Genomic DNA, 16,133 nt, shown 5'->3' with positions numbered 1-16,133 from the left:
AGTCACACCCCCAATTTAAAAAAACATTAAGAAAAAAACACTTACCTGCTCTCTGGAATCTCCAGGCCACCCTGCTCCTCGCCGTGGTCTCTCCTCCTCGCCGCCGGTCCCAAACCCCTGTGTCTTGCGTGGACTGCGCATGCGCAGTCTGTGCAAGATGTAAAACGTAGGGGTTTGCAGCGAGGACAAGGACAGCGGCGAGAAGACACCATGGTGAGGAGGAGGGCAGCCCGGAGATGCCAGAGACCAGGTAGGTGTTTTTTATTTTTTTTACTTTGGGCCATGGCGCATGGGCTAAGCGGCTTACTCCACTCCACCACAGAGTCAGAGTTTTGCCTGAACTCCACGTTCCCAATGGAGCACGGAGTTGGCAAAACTCTGCAAACTCTGCCGGTGGAGCTGAGTTTGCCGCCTAGAGTTAGTGCAGCCCATGTGCTGGTGGTACCTCAGCACTTCAAAACGTTCCTACTGGGTCTAGCTCATGATGTGCCACTGGCAGGTCATTTGGGGAAAGACAAGACCTTTGACAGACTTGTCACCCATTTTTATTGGTTTCAGATGAGGAAGGCCACAGATGCGTCGTGCAGGTCCTGTCCTACCTGCCAGACGAGTGGCAAGACAGGGGGAATGCAAGGCCCCCTTTGCAAACTTTGCCTGTCATGAGCGTCCCTTTCAAGCGGGTGGGCATTGACATTGTGGGGCCTCTGGATCCCAAGACAACCATGGGCATCAGGTTTGTCCTGGTCTTGCTGGACCATACCACCTGTTACCCAGAAGCTATCCCTCTGAAGACGGTGACTGCACCTGCCATGGCTGTGGCACTGATGGGGATCTTTACCTGTGTGGGTTTCCCCAAGGAGGTGGTATCCGACCGCTACACCAACTTCATGTGCTTGTACATTAAGACCATGTGGAAGGAGTGTGGGGGTGACCTACAAGTTTACCACCCTCAAACCAATGGGTTGGCTTAGAAGATTCAACCATACCCTCAAAGGCATGATACTGGATCTACCCGAACCCGTGAGGTGTAAGTGGGACGTCCTCCTAACATGTCTTTTATTTGCTTACAATGAGGTACCACAGACGAGGGTTGGCTTCAGGCCTTTTGAACTTCTGTACGGGCACCCTGTGAGAGGCCCTCTAAGTTTGATGAAGGAGGGCTGGGAGCAAGCTCCCAGGAAGCCACCCCAGGATGTATTCAGCTACATGCTGGCCTCCGCAACCAGACAGCCCGCTTCCAGAAACTTACCCAGGAGAATCTGGAAGCTAGCCAGGAGGACATGCGCTGCTATGACCAGAATACCGCTCTGGTTGCGTTTCAGCCTGGTCAAAAGGTGTTGGTAATGGCGCCCGTAAAGCCACGTGCTCTGAAAGTATGCTGGTCTGGCCTATTAGAGGTAAAGGAGGGCAAGAGTGATGTCACCTAACTGGTGGACTTGCAGACTTCTAGGTACCGTTTGAGGGTCTTGCACGTGAACCGCCTCAATCCACACATCGAGAGGTCTGAGTTGACTATGCTCTTGGTCACAGATGATGGGGTGGAAGAGGAGAGTGGGTCAGTAGAGGGTGTGAGACTTCCCCCTACTTTGACTCTAGAGCAGCAGAGAGACTGTCACCCGTTGCTGAAACAGTTTGCATCTCTGTTTCCACTCACCCCAGGAGTCACCCATTGGTGTACTCATGACATTGACACTGGGGACAGCCTGACTGTTAAGCACACAACTTACAGGTTGTCTGACCAAGCGAGGGCCAGCATCAAGGAGGAAGTCTGTAAGATGCTGTAGTTAGGGCTTATTGAGCCCTCCAACAGTACTTGGTCGAGCCCAGTGGTTTTGGTCCTCAAAGCTGCTCTGTACGATGTCATATCTGAACTCCAAATCTCTCTCGCTAACGTGGGCGTAATGCCGTAACCAAGACTGATGCACACCCCATCCACAGAGCTTATGATCTCATTGATCGGCTTTGAGCTACTAAGTTCCTCAGCACGTCTGATTTAACATCCGGGTACAGGCAAATTGCCTTGACCGAGAGGGCACAAGAGAGGTCAGTGTTCTCAATGCCAGAAGGGCACTACCAGTTCCTCCTCATGCCTTTTGGGTTAAAGAATGTCCCTGCCACCTTCCAGAGGTTCGTCAATCAGGTCCTGGCTGGGTTGGAGAACTTCAGTGCTGCATACCTTGACAACATTGAAGTAGCTCCAGTTGGGAGGACCATTTGCACCACCTGAGAGAAGTATTAAGGGCACTGCAGAGCACAGACCTCACTATCAAGGCCAGTAAGTGCCGGGTAGGGCAAGGTTCTGTGGTTCACTTGAGACACCAAGTAGGGGGCAGCAAGGTTCAGCCCGTACAACCAAAAAGTGTCACCATTCTTGCTTGGACACCCGCCAACACCCAGACAGAGGTGAAAGCTTTCTTAGTCTTACCTGGCTATTACAGGAGATTTTTCAAGGAATACTGCACCACTGTTGCCCCCTTGACAGAGATGAGTTCCAAGAAGCAGCCACTTCAGGTGATCTAGACAGAAGTGTGCCACACCATTTTGACACCCTTAAGGAGACCATTGTGCATGGCGTCTGTGCTCAAGGCTCCTGACTACTCCCAAGAATTTGGGGTGCAGACTAATGCCACGGAGCATGGCATGGGGCCGGGCTTTTACAGCAACATGAAGAGGGCCTAGATTAACCTATAGCCTTCATTAGTAGGAGCATACTTTCCAGGGAACAGAGGTGCAGCGCGATAGAAAGGGAAGCTTTTTCTGTGGTCTGGGAGCTGAAGAAGCTAAGACCATACTTGTTTGGGACTCACTTCTGGGTTCAGACAGACCACAGGCCCCTCAGATGGTTATTGCAGATGAGGGATGAGAATCCTAAACTGTTGAGGTGGTCCATCTCCCTACATTGAATGGACTTTATGGTGGAACACCATCCTGGAACAGAACACGCCAACGATGATGATGGTCTTTCCATGTTCTTCGGCCTTAGTGAAGAAAACTCCCAAGAGGTTGGGTAGCTCTCCTCACTTTCAGCTGGGGAGGACATGTGTTAGACCTGGTATCTCTTGGCGTGCTTTTCCCTGACATTTTGTCTTCTGACCACCTGTTTTGACTGTATGCTGAACATTGTTTTTGTTGGCTTTAGGACTCTGCATTTTTTTCACTACTGACCAGTGCTAAAGTGTGTGTGTATTGTGTCTAAAATGTGATGGCATTTGCTTTCTTCAAGATTGCCATATCTGATTTTCTGATAAGTCCCTGGGCCTAGAACAGTGCACTACATGTGCCCTGGCCCTGTAAAGTGTGTACTACACTGACTAGGATTTTGGTTCCTGCTTGGACAGGATACATACTTCTGCCAACCAGAAACCCAATTTCTAACAGTAGTCTTCTCAACATGATGGATGCCAGATCTCAATGTGACCAATGGTTCTGATTACTGTTTGTATTTTAGTGCTTGTAATGTTTTTTTCAAGTCAAAGAGGCGGGTGGGGTCAGCAAGTCTCACTGACCCTACCCCACTCTGTGACAAGTAAGGGACTGCTGACTTCCCTCATTGGCTGACCATAGGGAAGGAAGCAGAGTGAGCCATACTGGGACCTCCGAGGCTTTCCTCTCCAGGAGCTGCATGGCAGGTAAAGTTTATGTTTTTAAATGTTTGTGCGTATGTGGATACAGTATAAATGAATGAATTTATTGTGAGTGCTGTGAATGGGAGTGTGTGTACGTTTGTGAATGCATGGGTGTGAGTGAGTATGTTTGTGCGTCCCCTGCCAAAATTTCTGTCCGCCCCTGAATGAGGTAATCCTCTATTTCTCTCTTCAATTATATTTAGTAATATTTGCTCAGATGCTCACAAAACATAAAGGCCCAAACAACACAGTTATTGAATAAATTACATGGATTTCATAGTCATTGAGAAACAATAAAGCATATGATCAAACAATAAGGTGCAACATACGTGCGAAGTGAAAAAAAGTGTTTGTACAGTGCATCAAAGAAAAAGTGACTGTACACATAAAAAACAAGAACAATTCAGATTCTTTAGTGGGCCTGTCCACCATATCAAGATTTTTAAGACATGTAAATGTCTTAAAAATCTTGATATGGTGGGTTAATAGGTAGGTTAATATTCATCTATCTTAAGTGCCCAAAAGTTGGTGTTTCAGTACAGGCAATATATGAACCGTCAACATTTCCACCCTCTTAAGAAGCGTGCGTTGTTTATGTGCCTAACAGGGTCTTTATTAGGACTAGGAATGGAACAACCTGTATGATAAAAAATATACCACTAGGCCCCATGTATTCAAAATTGCGTATAGTCATGGAGCGTCTTAGAAAAAACTCTACGACTGACCTGGAGTCAAGGAAAGGTATATATAAGCTTCTTTCGGACCCACCATGGAGCGTGTGTTCCTGCATTGTGAACATAAAGGGTTAGGTAAAAAAAAAAAAGAATATTAAATGGAGGAAATAGGTGGTGTAGGGAAACGTATCAGACTCACCTATTGCATCAGACTGTGTCCTCCTCTCCAAAATCAAAAGATGACAGTTGTAATTGCTCATCATATGGAGTGGTCAATTGTAAAGAAGGCTCCTACAAATAAAGGATCGAAACTTAACTTAATCTCAGTGAGTGTAGAATCCGCCATATATATGTAGCAAAGGAATCCTCATAACTACTTAATGATTAGATTTAAGGATGTGCATGGAATACTTATATTCGTCACATCGCCATTGCTGAATAAGATAAGAAAGTGGAAAAAAATTAATGGAATAGAATACGTTAAAAAATAGCATGAGAAGGGGGTGTTGGAGTTCTCAATACAGCATGCTCCTTCCGCTTTAAATAGTTGTGCGTGTCACGCGGCACCCAAGGATGATAGATGATGGAGTAGCGGCACGCCAACGTGTGCGTACACACTTCCTGTATGGACGAAAAGCACTACCTCCAAGATGGCTGCTGGAGGGTCAGTAGTCCTTGCTGCACTTGGGCAATGCTCCATTCCATAGTGATTCATTATTAAAGACAACAATAAGGAGACAGTTGTACTTGAAACAAAATATCTCAGAATTGAGAAATCAGTGCAGTAACAAGCTAAGTTGACTATGGAGATAAAAAATGACATAAAGGGACATGGAAAGATGTTCAAAGCTGTTAACGCATCGAAAACCATAATCTGTGCACCCTTCTCTCTCACACTTCTTCGAGATGTGTTTCATAACACAATGACAGAACCTCTGTGGTGTGGGAGCAGAACTGCAAAGGAGACATTGAATACAGAAGTGAATGACAGAACAGCATCAAAACAGAATCGGTTTAATCTAAAACAGCGTTTTCATAAAAATGTAGCACAACTAAATTACATTAATAAGCACACTTCTATTTAATATGTTAAACTTGTTTAATCTGTAATCATGTTAAATCAGCATTTCCTCCATAGCGGACGAGACGCAACCGGGTACACCCTCCAGAGGTGGTGCAACTTCAGATTTTGTTTAGGAAGCCATAATGGGCAATGTCTTCTTCAACACTGAGGAGCTGGGTAGAAACTGTGAAGGAAGAGGCGAGCATGGACATGTCTGTTTGCAGTTGCAACTCATTCAGTATGTGGAGTGATGGGAAAAAGGAATGATATGTCTGGATGTAGTCCGAAAGACATTTTGAAAGCAGCTGACTGGTCCAATGCTGGTAATTACTTGACATTTAATCTAAAGCAAGTCAGACATGTTTCCATGGTTAATAATAAGGTTTTAAATGTGCATAATGCTAGCGCCCGTCATGAAATAAAATGACCAGCCTCAAAATAGATGTAAGGAGAATCAAGATTGGGTTAAAGAGAGCGATGCTAGCATTATCTTTTCTGGCTCTCCTGTAGCAGGTGTGCAGGTTTTACTTTGTTTAAAAAAGATAAAGAGAGGTTCAAATGACAGTTTCATAACAGGTTGTTATGTTTTGTGATTTGGAGTTATGTTACTGTGTGGCATTTCTAAATTCAAAATGTATTTCTTTTCGAAGATTTGTAACTTTAGTTTTTAAGGGCCTCATGTAGGTAGCCAAATACCGGTCGGTAACGGCCGATTTTCGGTAATTATACCGTTACCGACCGGTATTTTGGCTATTGGTATGTAGGGGGTCAATTTCTGGAATCGGAATTTACCGATTCGGTAAAACTACCGAATCGGTAAAATTACCGAATCGGTAACGTTACCGATGTGGTAATTTTACCGATTCGGTAATTTTACCGAATCGGTAAATTCCGATTCCAGAAATGATATGTAGGGGGAGTGTGTGGGTGTGTTTAGGAGTCGGTATTTACCACCAACTTATAGTTGGTGGTAAATAATTAATGTATGTGTGTATGCATTTTGAAGCGCGTAGCAGTGTGCAATGTGGCATACATACATGCCCTTAGGGCATGTATGTGTGCCACATGTGCACACATGGCCGAATCAGGGGTGCAACAGGGTGTCAATGTGACACCCTGCCACCCTTGCATGTTCTCCACCATTACCGATTCGGTATTTACCGATTCGGTAATGAGGCATACCTTCCCCTCAATGGGAAGGTATGCCTCATTACCGAATCGGTAAATACCGATTCGGTAATTACCGAATTGTAACGAATCGGTAAAAAATACCGACTCATTACCTACATACGAGTTACCACTTCTAAAATACCGATTCGGTAACGTTCGGTATTTTAGAAGTGGTAACTGGTATGCTACCTACATGAGGCCCTAAATGTTTTAACTGTAATGTAAATCGGTTTGAAGTGAAAAAGAAAAGGCTTTCTCTGGTAGACACAGTGATGGAAGTGTCGAGAAGGCTTTATTATTTGAAGTGTTGCAGCTGGGGATTGCATTAATACATTCTATAGTTTCCTTACACCAATCTGGAGAATCACTAGTCTCACTTCTTCAACACCTTAATACAACAAATCAACAGATATCTAGTCGACATTTAATAGAATCTCTGCTTTGAACTTCATGTGAAGAATGTTAGATCTGCTTGACATTACAGCTGTCTGCACGACCTATTGGTTAAAATATATGTAAAGTGGGCCTCGGGCCAGCCCTTGCATTGGTTTATTTGGACCTGCTTCTTTTGTTCATTTCTAGTTTGTGAGACATCGTCAATTATACCTTATATCGACTGGAAAGAGCATTTCCCGTTCACAATCAAACTATTAGTTGTTTGGGCCTTCACATCACTTACTATGGAGTGATCGTACTGTAAGTCATTAGAGACTATTTATACATATTAAAAAGTATACTCAATCATCGCACTTTTGTCACATTCAATTCTTTATCACATACATGTCTTAAACATAGAAAGCAATTAATCTAGCAGACAGCTGTTGAATGTTTTTGTCATGTCCATAATATGGCCTCCTCACTACGTTTATCACGGGGGTGACCAACGTTGGTCCACGAGGGCCAGATCCAGGCTAGATTTTCATGATGTACACATATGAGATTTACGTACAGTTAATCTAAATAGAACTCTATGACACTGTCAATGGTTATCCTGAAAATCAGACCCAGAGCCGGCCTTCGAGGACCTATGCTGGCCTTCTATGGTTTATCACATTGCATGGTGATCTTGGGGACAGCCTGTTTCGATGTGATTAAAAGCAATTAGGAGGTGTATATACACGTTAAGAAGTGGGTACTTGATCACAACCACAAATATCTCCAGTACCACAACACTAACAGCACCAATATCACACTGCCATCAATACCATCACTGCCCACAGGACACCAATAAATACCACACCTCCACAAATACTGCCACCAACAGCCTGACCACCATTAACACTCTCACCAATACCACTAATCCCACCACCAATACAATGACCACTAACACTTCACTAACATGCCCACTCATAACTCTAATACTGACACCACCAATATGGCTAATACAATCATTAGCACCACCACTAATACAAGCAACATGACAGTAGCAAACCCATCACTTATACAACACAAATACCACCAGAAATACCAATAGCCCCACCACCAATGTTATCATTGCTAATACCACCACCATACTATCAATACTACCACAATAGCCCACATCAATGCTCCACTATTACCACCAATGTTAATACCACCACCACCAATACCAACACCACCATAAATATTACTAACAGTAACATCAATACAACCGCCGATATCATCCCCACCAATACCACAACCAACATTACCACTATCATTAATATCACACCACTTTCATCACCACAATAACATCACCACCACTAATCGCACACTAATACCGCCATCTTAAAACCACACATGCAGCACTAATACTGCACCCCACCAAGCACTTGAAAAGGAAATAGGTCTGTCTCTGCCATCCATTCCCGTAGCTCCAAAGTTTTCACTTTGCTTATGTGGGACATTTGCAGATTTTCAGTGCATTTATGAGTGACATTTCACTGCCTTATGTGTGACACTTTTAATGGCACTTCATAGCAAGTTCGAGAAAGCAGTTTTTTCAATGAAATAAGGTAAATAAATGTAAGGGGACATTTTTTGTAAAATGTGACTAGCTTGAGTTTCCTTAAAACAGATGCCGTGCTCATGAAGTTTTGTAGTCATTAACTATACCTATCCTCACAGGGGATAGGGCCCTTGGCGGCTATGCTACACAAATATTCTTTCGACTGTGTAAATCTGGGCCCTGTGCTGATAAAGGATTTTTTAAAACACAACTGATCATTAGTGATGCTATGTCTAAAATAAACACATATCGCAGCAGCTAGTGACACAGCATGAAACGGACTTCAACATTTGCAGATGTGAACCATTCTGCTTATACTTTTATTGGCTCATTGTTTGGGTCAAGCCTGCATGCGAGACACTCTTCCATCCAAAGCGGGCTTGGAGCCCGCCCGTTGCTTACCATTTGTTGGCTTGGTGGCACTCTTCTTTGCAGCCTCATAATTCTACAAGGCAGGCCTAACATCATTCGTGTTCCTCTCTGTGGAGCAGGGACTAAGCACTGATTGATTCAACTTAATCAGTGCCCGTCCGCTGCTCGCGAAGGGATTGAGGTACTATTTTGTTCTGTTTAACTTTTAGTGCCCTGCAAACAGAAGGTGTGATTGACAAAAGCATGCCCATCAGGACAAACAAAATTGTAAAGATTTATTTTCTATAGTTAACTTTCTTTAATTTTGCCATGTCTTCTTTTCTCACTTTGCACTCGTGTTTTCTTTTGTTTTGCTCTTAGGCGCTGTTGTCTAAAGATGAGGATTATTATATTGCAAAGCGACATTGTTTCTTTCTTATGTGGAATTTCAGAAATGACACTTTAACACATAATCGTGCGGTACACCCCAATCTGTCCACTCCAATCCACGCCAATTCACCCCATGCCTCCTCACCCCACACAATCCAATCCACCACACTCTAATCCTCCTAACCACCCCACTCCAATTCACCTCACTCCAATCCAAAACAATCTGCCTCACTCCAATCCAAAACAATCTGCCTCACTCCAATCCAAAACAACCTGCCCCACACCTATTCAAAACAATCTTCCCCACTCAATCCAAAGCAATCTGCCCACTCCAATCCAAAATAATCTGCCCCATTACAATCCAAAACACTCTGCTCCACTCCAATCTGCCCCCCTCCAGTCGAAAACAATTTGCCCCACTCAATCCAAAACAATCTGCCCCACCCCAATCTAAAACTGTCTGCCCGCTCCAATCTGCCCCACTCCAATATAAAACATTCTATCCCACTCAATCGAAAACAATCTGCTTCACTCCAATCTGCTGCACTCCAATCCAAAACAATATGCTCCACTCCATCTGCACCATTCATTCCAAAACAATTTGCCCCACTCCAATCTACCCCACTCTAATCCAAAACAATCTGCCCACTCCAATCTGCCTCACTCCAATCCAAAACAATCTGCACCACTGCAATCCATCCCACTTCAACCTGTCACATCCCAATCCAAAACAATCTGCCCCACTCCAATCCAAAACAATATACCCACTCCAATACGCCACATTTCAATCCCAAAAACATGTACCCCACTCAAATCCAAAACAATTTGCCCCGCTCCAATCCAAAACAATGTGCCCCACTCCTATCAACCCCAGTCCAATCACAAACAATCTGCCCCACTCCAATCCAAAACTATCTGACTCACTCCAATACAAACCAATCCGCACCACTCCAACCCACCGCACTCAAGTCCAATCCACCTCATTCCAATCCACCGCACCCCAATCCAATCCACTTTACCACAATCCAATATATCCCACTCCAATCCACCTCTTCCCAAACCAGCGAAATCCAAGCAACCCCACTCCAATCCACCCCACCTCACCTCACTTCAATTCACCCTACACCAATCCAATCCACCTCAATCTAGTCCACTCACCCCAATTCAGTTCATCCCACCCAAATCCAGTTTCCCCCAATCCAATCCACTCCACTCCACTCAATCCAATCCACCTCACTCCAATCAAATCCACCCCACTGCAATCCAATCAATTCCACTCCAATCCACCCCACCCCAATCCACCATGCTCCAATTCGCCCCACTCCTTTCCACCTCATTTCATTCCACCCCACTCCACTCCAACCCACCGCACTCCAGTCTACCCCAATCCAATCCACCCCACTCCAATCTAAGCCACCCCATTCAGTTCACCCCACTCCAATCCCCCACTCTAATCCAATCCACCCCACTCCAATCCCCCCACTATAATCCAATCCACCCCACTATACCCCAATCCAATCCACCCCACCCCAGTTTAGTCCACTCCACTCAATCCAATCCATCCAGTCCACCACACCACACTCCAATTCACCCCCTCTAGCCCAGTCCAATCCACCCCCTCCACTCAAATTCACACCTCTCAAAACCACCCTACTCTAATTTAATCCAAACCACCCCACCCCAATCAACTCCACCTCACCCCAATTCAATCCACCCCACTCCAATCCAATCCGCCTCATTCAGTCCACCCACTCCAATCCACCCCCCACTCCACTCAATCCAACCCACCATATCCCAGTCCAATTCACCCAAATCTACTCCAACCCACTCCACCCTATTCGACCCTACATCTCTCCACGCCACTCCACAGAACAACTCTGCCACTGAACTCTACTACCCTCTACTCAACTCTACAACACTCTGCTCCCCCTACTCCACTCCACTACATGCTACTCCAACAAATGTAGCCTATGACACTCTACTCCCCCACTCCACTCTAGGACACTCCACACCACTAACTTTCAGTGATGCTAAACAGCAGGCACACTGGTGTACAACATGGTAAAACACATTGCCAAAGTCAACAGCTCGTGTATGGGTGACATCTATGGGCTTTACCAATGCTTGTTCTTGTATCGCAAGCACCTTGGACGTCTCATCCTTTGAGAGTGACCAAGGGAAGTGAAGGAGCCTTTTTGTCTGTGGTTGCAACAGGCCCAGGGCTTCATTCCAATGTGTGTGTTAATAGGAAATCCTGGAGCTGGTGTTAAAAGCAGGGTAATCCACTGTTGCCATTTCCACTGCAACTCTACGTGTATGGAGAAGTAAAATAAATTAATGGATTATGCACCGGACTCTGCAGTACATCCAGGAAATAAAAGATTTGCACAACCAAGTTGTTCCTTTTTGTTCCACAACTGTGATTTCTTGACATCATCTCATCTACATCTTTCATTTTCCTATTCATTCCGTTCTCCCTCCTTTTGTTGTTGCCCTTCTTCCCCCTTTTCCTCCCACCCTTCACTCTGGTCCTGCCAATCTATCATTTTCCCCCTCGGTCCCACTCAGCCTTTCCTCTCACTTCATCTTTACTTCTTGCGTCTTCCTCTGCCTCCGTTTGTCTCCTGCCTCTCTCAATCTTCCTGCTTTTGCTTCCCTCCTCCTTTTTTCTCTCCATCGAATTGTTTGACCCTACCTTCTCCTTTAGCATTCATCTCTCTCCCATCTTTCAGTTTTCCTACTTATTTTTTCTCTCCCTCCTCCCATCGCAGCCCTCTAACTCCTCCTTTTGTCTCTTATTTTCCTTCCCTCTAACATGGTCCTTGTTGCACTTTGAGTGTTTCCATGCAGCTTTTATCCCCCTCTCCTCTAATTTTGCACTTTTTATTTTCCTGCTCTCCTCTCACATCTCATTACCCTTCAAACTCCTCTGCGTCGCCCCCGTCTGTTTCCAATTCATCTCAAGAAAGACTATTTCTCTCAAATATTTTTCTCATGTAAGTTTGCTTTTCCATAACTAGTACGTGTAACTAGTCTTTCTCCTAGCCAAAGACTGCAGCCCTTTTGACAACAACTTTCCCCGATTTTCTTTTTCTGTTAGTATAACCAAATATGTTAATGTTCTTGATGGCATCACAAATGGTCAAAAATGACCAAGTGTATCCAGTGCCTCTCATTAAGACCAAGAATATACTTCGACTGGGCTGAGAATGCCATTAGAGGTAATAATTATTTGGGCGAAGGGTGTACTTGAAAACAAATGCACAGTGCAACTCGCTGGCAAATGATTCGTTTTTACAGACTTTTTTATTATAGCGGCTCCAGGCTGCCAACTGTTCCCAGTGCTGCTGCGCTCACTTTTGCTAACAGCGTCTTTCTTCTGTTTAGTGAAAGGTAACCTATGAGCGACAAGTGCACAGGGCCTCCCAGCTCCTGTATATAGCCGTTATTCATCTGAAACTGCTTAATTGCAGACCAGTGACAGGCCTTGAAGTCATTCCGGTCACGGTGCACTGAGCAGAGCTGGAACTTCGCAGATGCTGCTCAGAGGCAACTACTGCTGCTCGTATAAGTGTTCTATGAGGCAGTTTGCTGGGCGGTTTAGTGGGCTGCTGGCGCAGAGCTTTTAACTCCGTGGCCCGTGTTCCGCAGGTACGGGACCCTGGTGCACAGACACATTTATTGTGGGGCCTGCAGGAGGATGTCACGTGATGTGAGGTGAGTGAGAGCTGAGCTGACTCTGAGGCCTGTGCGGCAGCTCCTCAATGTTATTGTAACCAACAAAAGTTAAAAAATAAACAACTTCACTGGGCCTAGGCTGATTTTCATAGCAACCAGTCACTCTTCCTTAATCCGGCCACTGCTCACACTTCTGCCTGGTACATTACATCAAGCATGTTGTTGGGAGTTGAGCTACCTACACCACTGTTCTCAGCGCTGCAGCGCCTCCTCGCACATGGACTGGAGCTAGCTAGTTATGCATGACCTTATGTAACAAAGACGAGCGGGACAGGATCCGCAGTAATTTGAGTTTATTCAATCTAAATGTCCCCAGCAGCAGAGCAGCGACCACACAAGTGGACGACTAGCGACAAACTGCCTAAGGTAAGTACAAATCTTAACAACTCCAAATTACCTCATAGAGATCAGAATAACTGGGGTAGCAGCAGCTCGTGCCCTAACATTCTATTAATGTGCCTAACACATTACTTAACAACAAAATGCTACACATTTTCCTCCTTTAACAAGGTGAAACGCACCGAAACAAAAATCTGGAAATTAAAACAAATAAATAAAGCTGAAAAGATAAGCAAGCTTGAATACCAAGTGGTGACATACTTAAGTGCACAGTGACAAGTAAGAAAGGTAAAAACAGAATAATCAGAATACGGAGAAAGAATAACTATGCTAGACAAAAACAAATTGCAATGAACGAACATATTGAGTCACATAACTAAAATACTTGAAAAGAATAAGATTAACCTAAAACAAAATCCTCACATTTCTTGAGTGGAATCATTTATTTTTTGGGTCTACAGACCACCTCAATTACCTCTTCTACCGTAGGATAAGAATTCTCTTTTTCTGCAGGTGTGGACATCTTCTCAGCGTTAAGTTGACATGGAGATTTAGAATCCATTACCTTTTCCACCGTTTAAAAGGAATGATCACTTTCGACAGGTGTGGAACCGTTTCCAAGGTTACTATAACTGGAGATGTAGAAATAGAATCATCTCCCTCCACCCTTTCTTGACCATAAGACAAAAGAGGTAACTCACTTGAACCAGCAGAAATTTTTTCACAGGGAAATGTGCTCTTCCGAAAAAGATGATAGCTGTGAACCTAACTCTATAACAACAGAATCATTCAGCATCTCATTCCTCATATTATTTTCTCTAATTTCGTAATTGTGCTCACCAACCCACAGCTTATCACAGACTTTAGCCAATCTATTCAAACACCATTATTACGTTTTGCAGATGATTTGCCTACTCTGACCACCTTGAAAACTTTTGAAAATGTTCTGCCTCCCTTCTTAACATGAAATGGAAGCTTAATTTTGACACAATCTCCCATTGGTAAATCAACACCCTTATGAAGCTTATCTTTCTTATATCCAAATGCTGAATCTTTTTGTTTGGCGTAAACATTATTCCTGGCAGACTCCTACATCTGATTGAGACTTAAAATAGGTAACTCCCTTTTGATCCAGACAGAAACAAGTACAGCTGTTGGTGTGCGACCCGTAAACATGGAAAATGGGGAAAATCCAGTGGTAAGATTGGGCGTAAGCGGTACGCCAACATCTTTTCCTTAACTCCTTAACATCAACTTTGTTAGCCAAAGCCGCTTGCACAAGTCTCTACCACAACCCTATTGAACCTTTCCAAAAGGTTGTTCATATTTGGAAATTATAAATAAGTTATTAAATGTGCAATATCCTTATTCTTAAAAATACCTTGAAATTTCCGTGAAACAAGTTGTTTGCATTTATCGGAGACAATGCTACTATGCAACCCCTCCTTGTAAAAACATCTTGCAAAAACTGGATGGTCTTATCTGTGGTGGGATGGCCAACACATTTAATCTCCGCCCATCAAGAAAAATATTCTATGAGGACGAATGCATGAACTTTACCCGTGGAGAAAGTCTCATAAGGTTCCAAAATATCCAAGGCAAGTTTATCCCATGGTCTAGCAGGAAACTCTGAAAAATGTAAATTGGTTTTAGCAGCAATCAACGTTTTTATCAGAATTGATACAGATGGAACACTGTATTATAAAGTCTGAAATCTCAGCACCCATATAAAGCCACCAGTAAACCTCCCTAATTCTTTAATTAGTGAGTGTTTCAGCTAAATGGCCCATATGTGCCAGCTTGATGATGATGGAGTGGACACCTTTAGCCGGAATAAAAAAATCTTCGTTAAGAACTAATTCACCCACCATTGAAATAAAATCCTTGACTTTCCATACCACCTAAAGTGTAGGACTTAGTACACTTTTACGAGGCCACCCCTTATTGATGAACTCTTTGATTTTACTGAGCTCATTATCTGCTTGACAACCACTCAACCATACCTCTTCGTATAACTCACCACCAAACAAGGATAAAATCTCTTCAACTGAAGCCACCACACACTCTTCAACCAACTCTACAACAGAAGTATTACTTTCATCAGGTAATCTTGACAAACAGTGTGCAACAACGTTAAAAGCCCCTCTAATGTGATCTGCTTGAAAGTTGTACTCATACATCTTTGATAAAATTCTGACCAAGCATGCAGCTGCTCATCCAGTACCATTACTATTGAGTAAAGATAATAAATGGTTTGTGGTCAGTTTTCATAGTAAATTCTTTACCCCACAAACAAAGTCTTGAAGTTTCCATAGCCCACGCACATGTCTCTTGTTCAATAGTGGAATATCTACTTTGGGAACATGATGTAGGTTGCGAAGCAAATGTGACTGTTCTTTCAACACCCTGATGTTTTTGATTAAGCGTTGCCCCAAGAACTCCACTGGCATCCACATATACATAAATCTCAATTTTTGATCAAAAGGTAATAGTGGCAATGCTTTGGCTATAGAACACTTCAATCTACCAAAAGCTTCCTAATGCACATTAGACAAAAAAAATTACACCTTTCTTGAGTAGTTCTCTTAAAGGTAAGGCTCTGTGTGAAAATATATCTATAAACCTGAAATAAAATTCACACATGCCCAAATATGAATGCAGTTTATCTTTATCCTTAGGTGTTGCTAACCACTCAATGGCTTGCATGAGACTAGGCTTAGGAGAGATTTCCCTTTCAGCTATTACGTGACCCAGAAACTCCACCTCCCGAGTAAGACATTTGCATTTCTTCATTTGTAGAGGCATTCCTCTATTCT

The 16,133-nt window shown here is 43.8% G+C and overlaps 1 protein-coding gene across 4 annotated transcripts in view; it reads right to left on the bottom strand.

The window, feature by feature from the left end:
• Window positions 1-16,133, bottom strand: part of LOC146817752 (uncharacterized) — a 221,216-nt gene that overhangs the window by 181,755 nt on the left and 23,328 nt on the right. For 3 of the 4 annotated variants that reach the window (XR_014962581.1, XR_014962583.1, XR_014962582.1), the window contains exons 2-3: window positions 4,500-4,591; window positions 4,352-4,410 (exon numbers count right to left, since the gene is read on the bottom strand). The exons of the other annotated variant lie outside the window; for it this stretch is intronic. The gene's annotated coding sequence lies outside the window, so the exon portion shown is untranslated. The remainder of the gene's footprint in view (window positions 1-4,351; window positions 4,411-4,499; window positions 4,592-16,133) is intronic. 4 annotated transcript variants of the gene reach the window in all.

The sequence above is a fragment of the Triturus cristatus genome, chromosome 6, assembly GCF_964204655.1.
Source record: "Triturus cristatus chromosome 6, aTriCri1.1, whole genome shotgun sequence".
NCBI classification, from domain to species: Eukaryota; Metazoa; Chordata; class Amphibia; order Caudata; family Salamandridae; genus Triturus; species Triturus cristatus.
The sequence above is the reverse complement of the archived record's forward strand: the minus strand, read 5'-3'. Positions and strand labels throughout refer to the sequence as shown.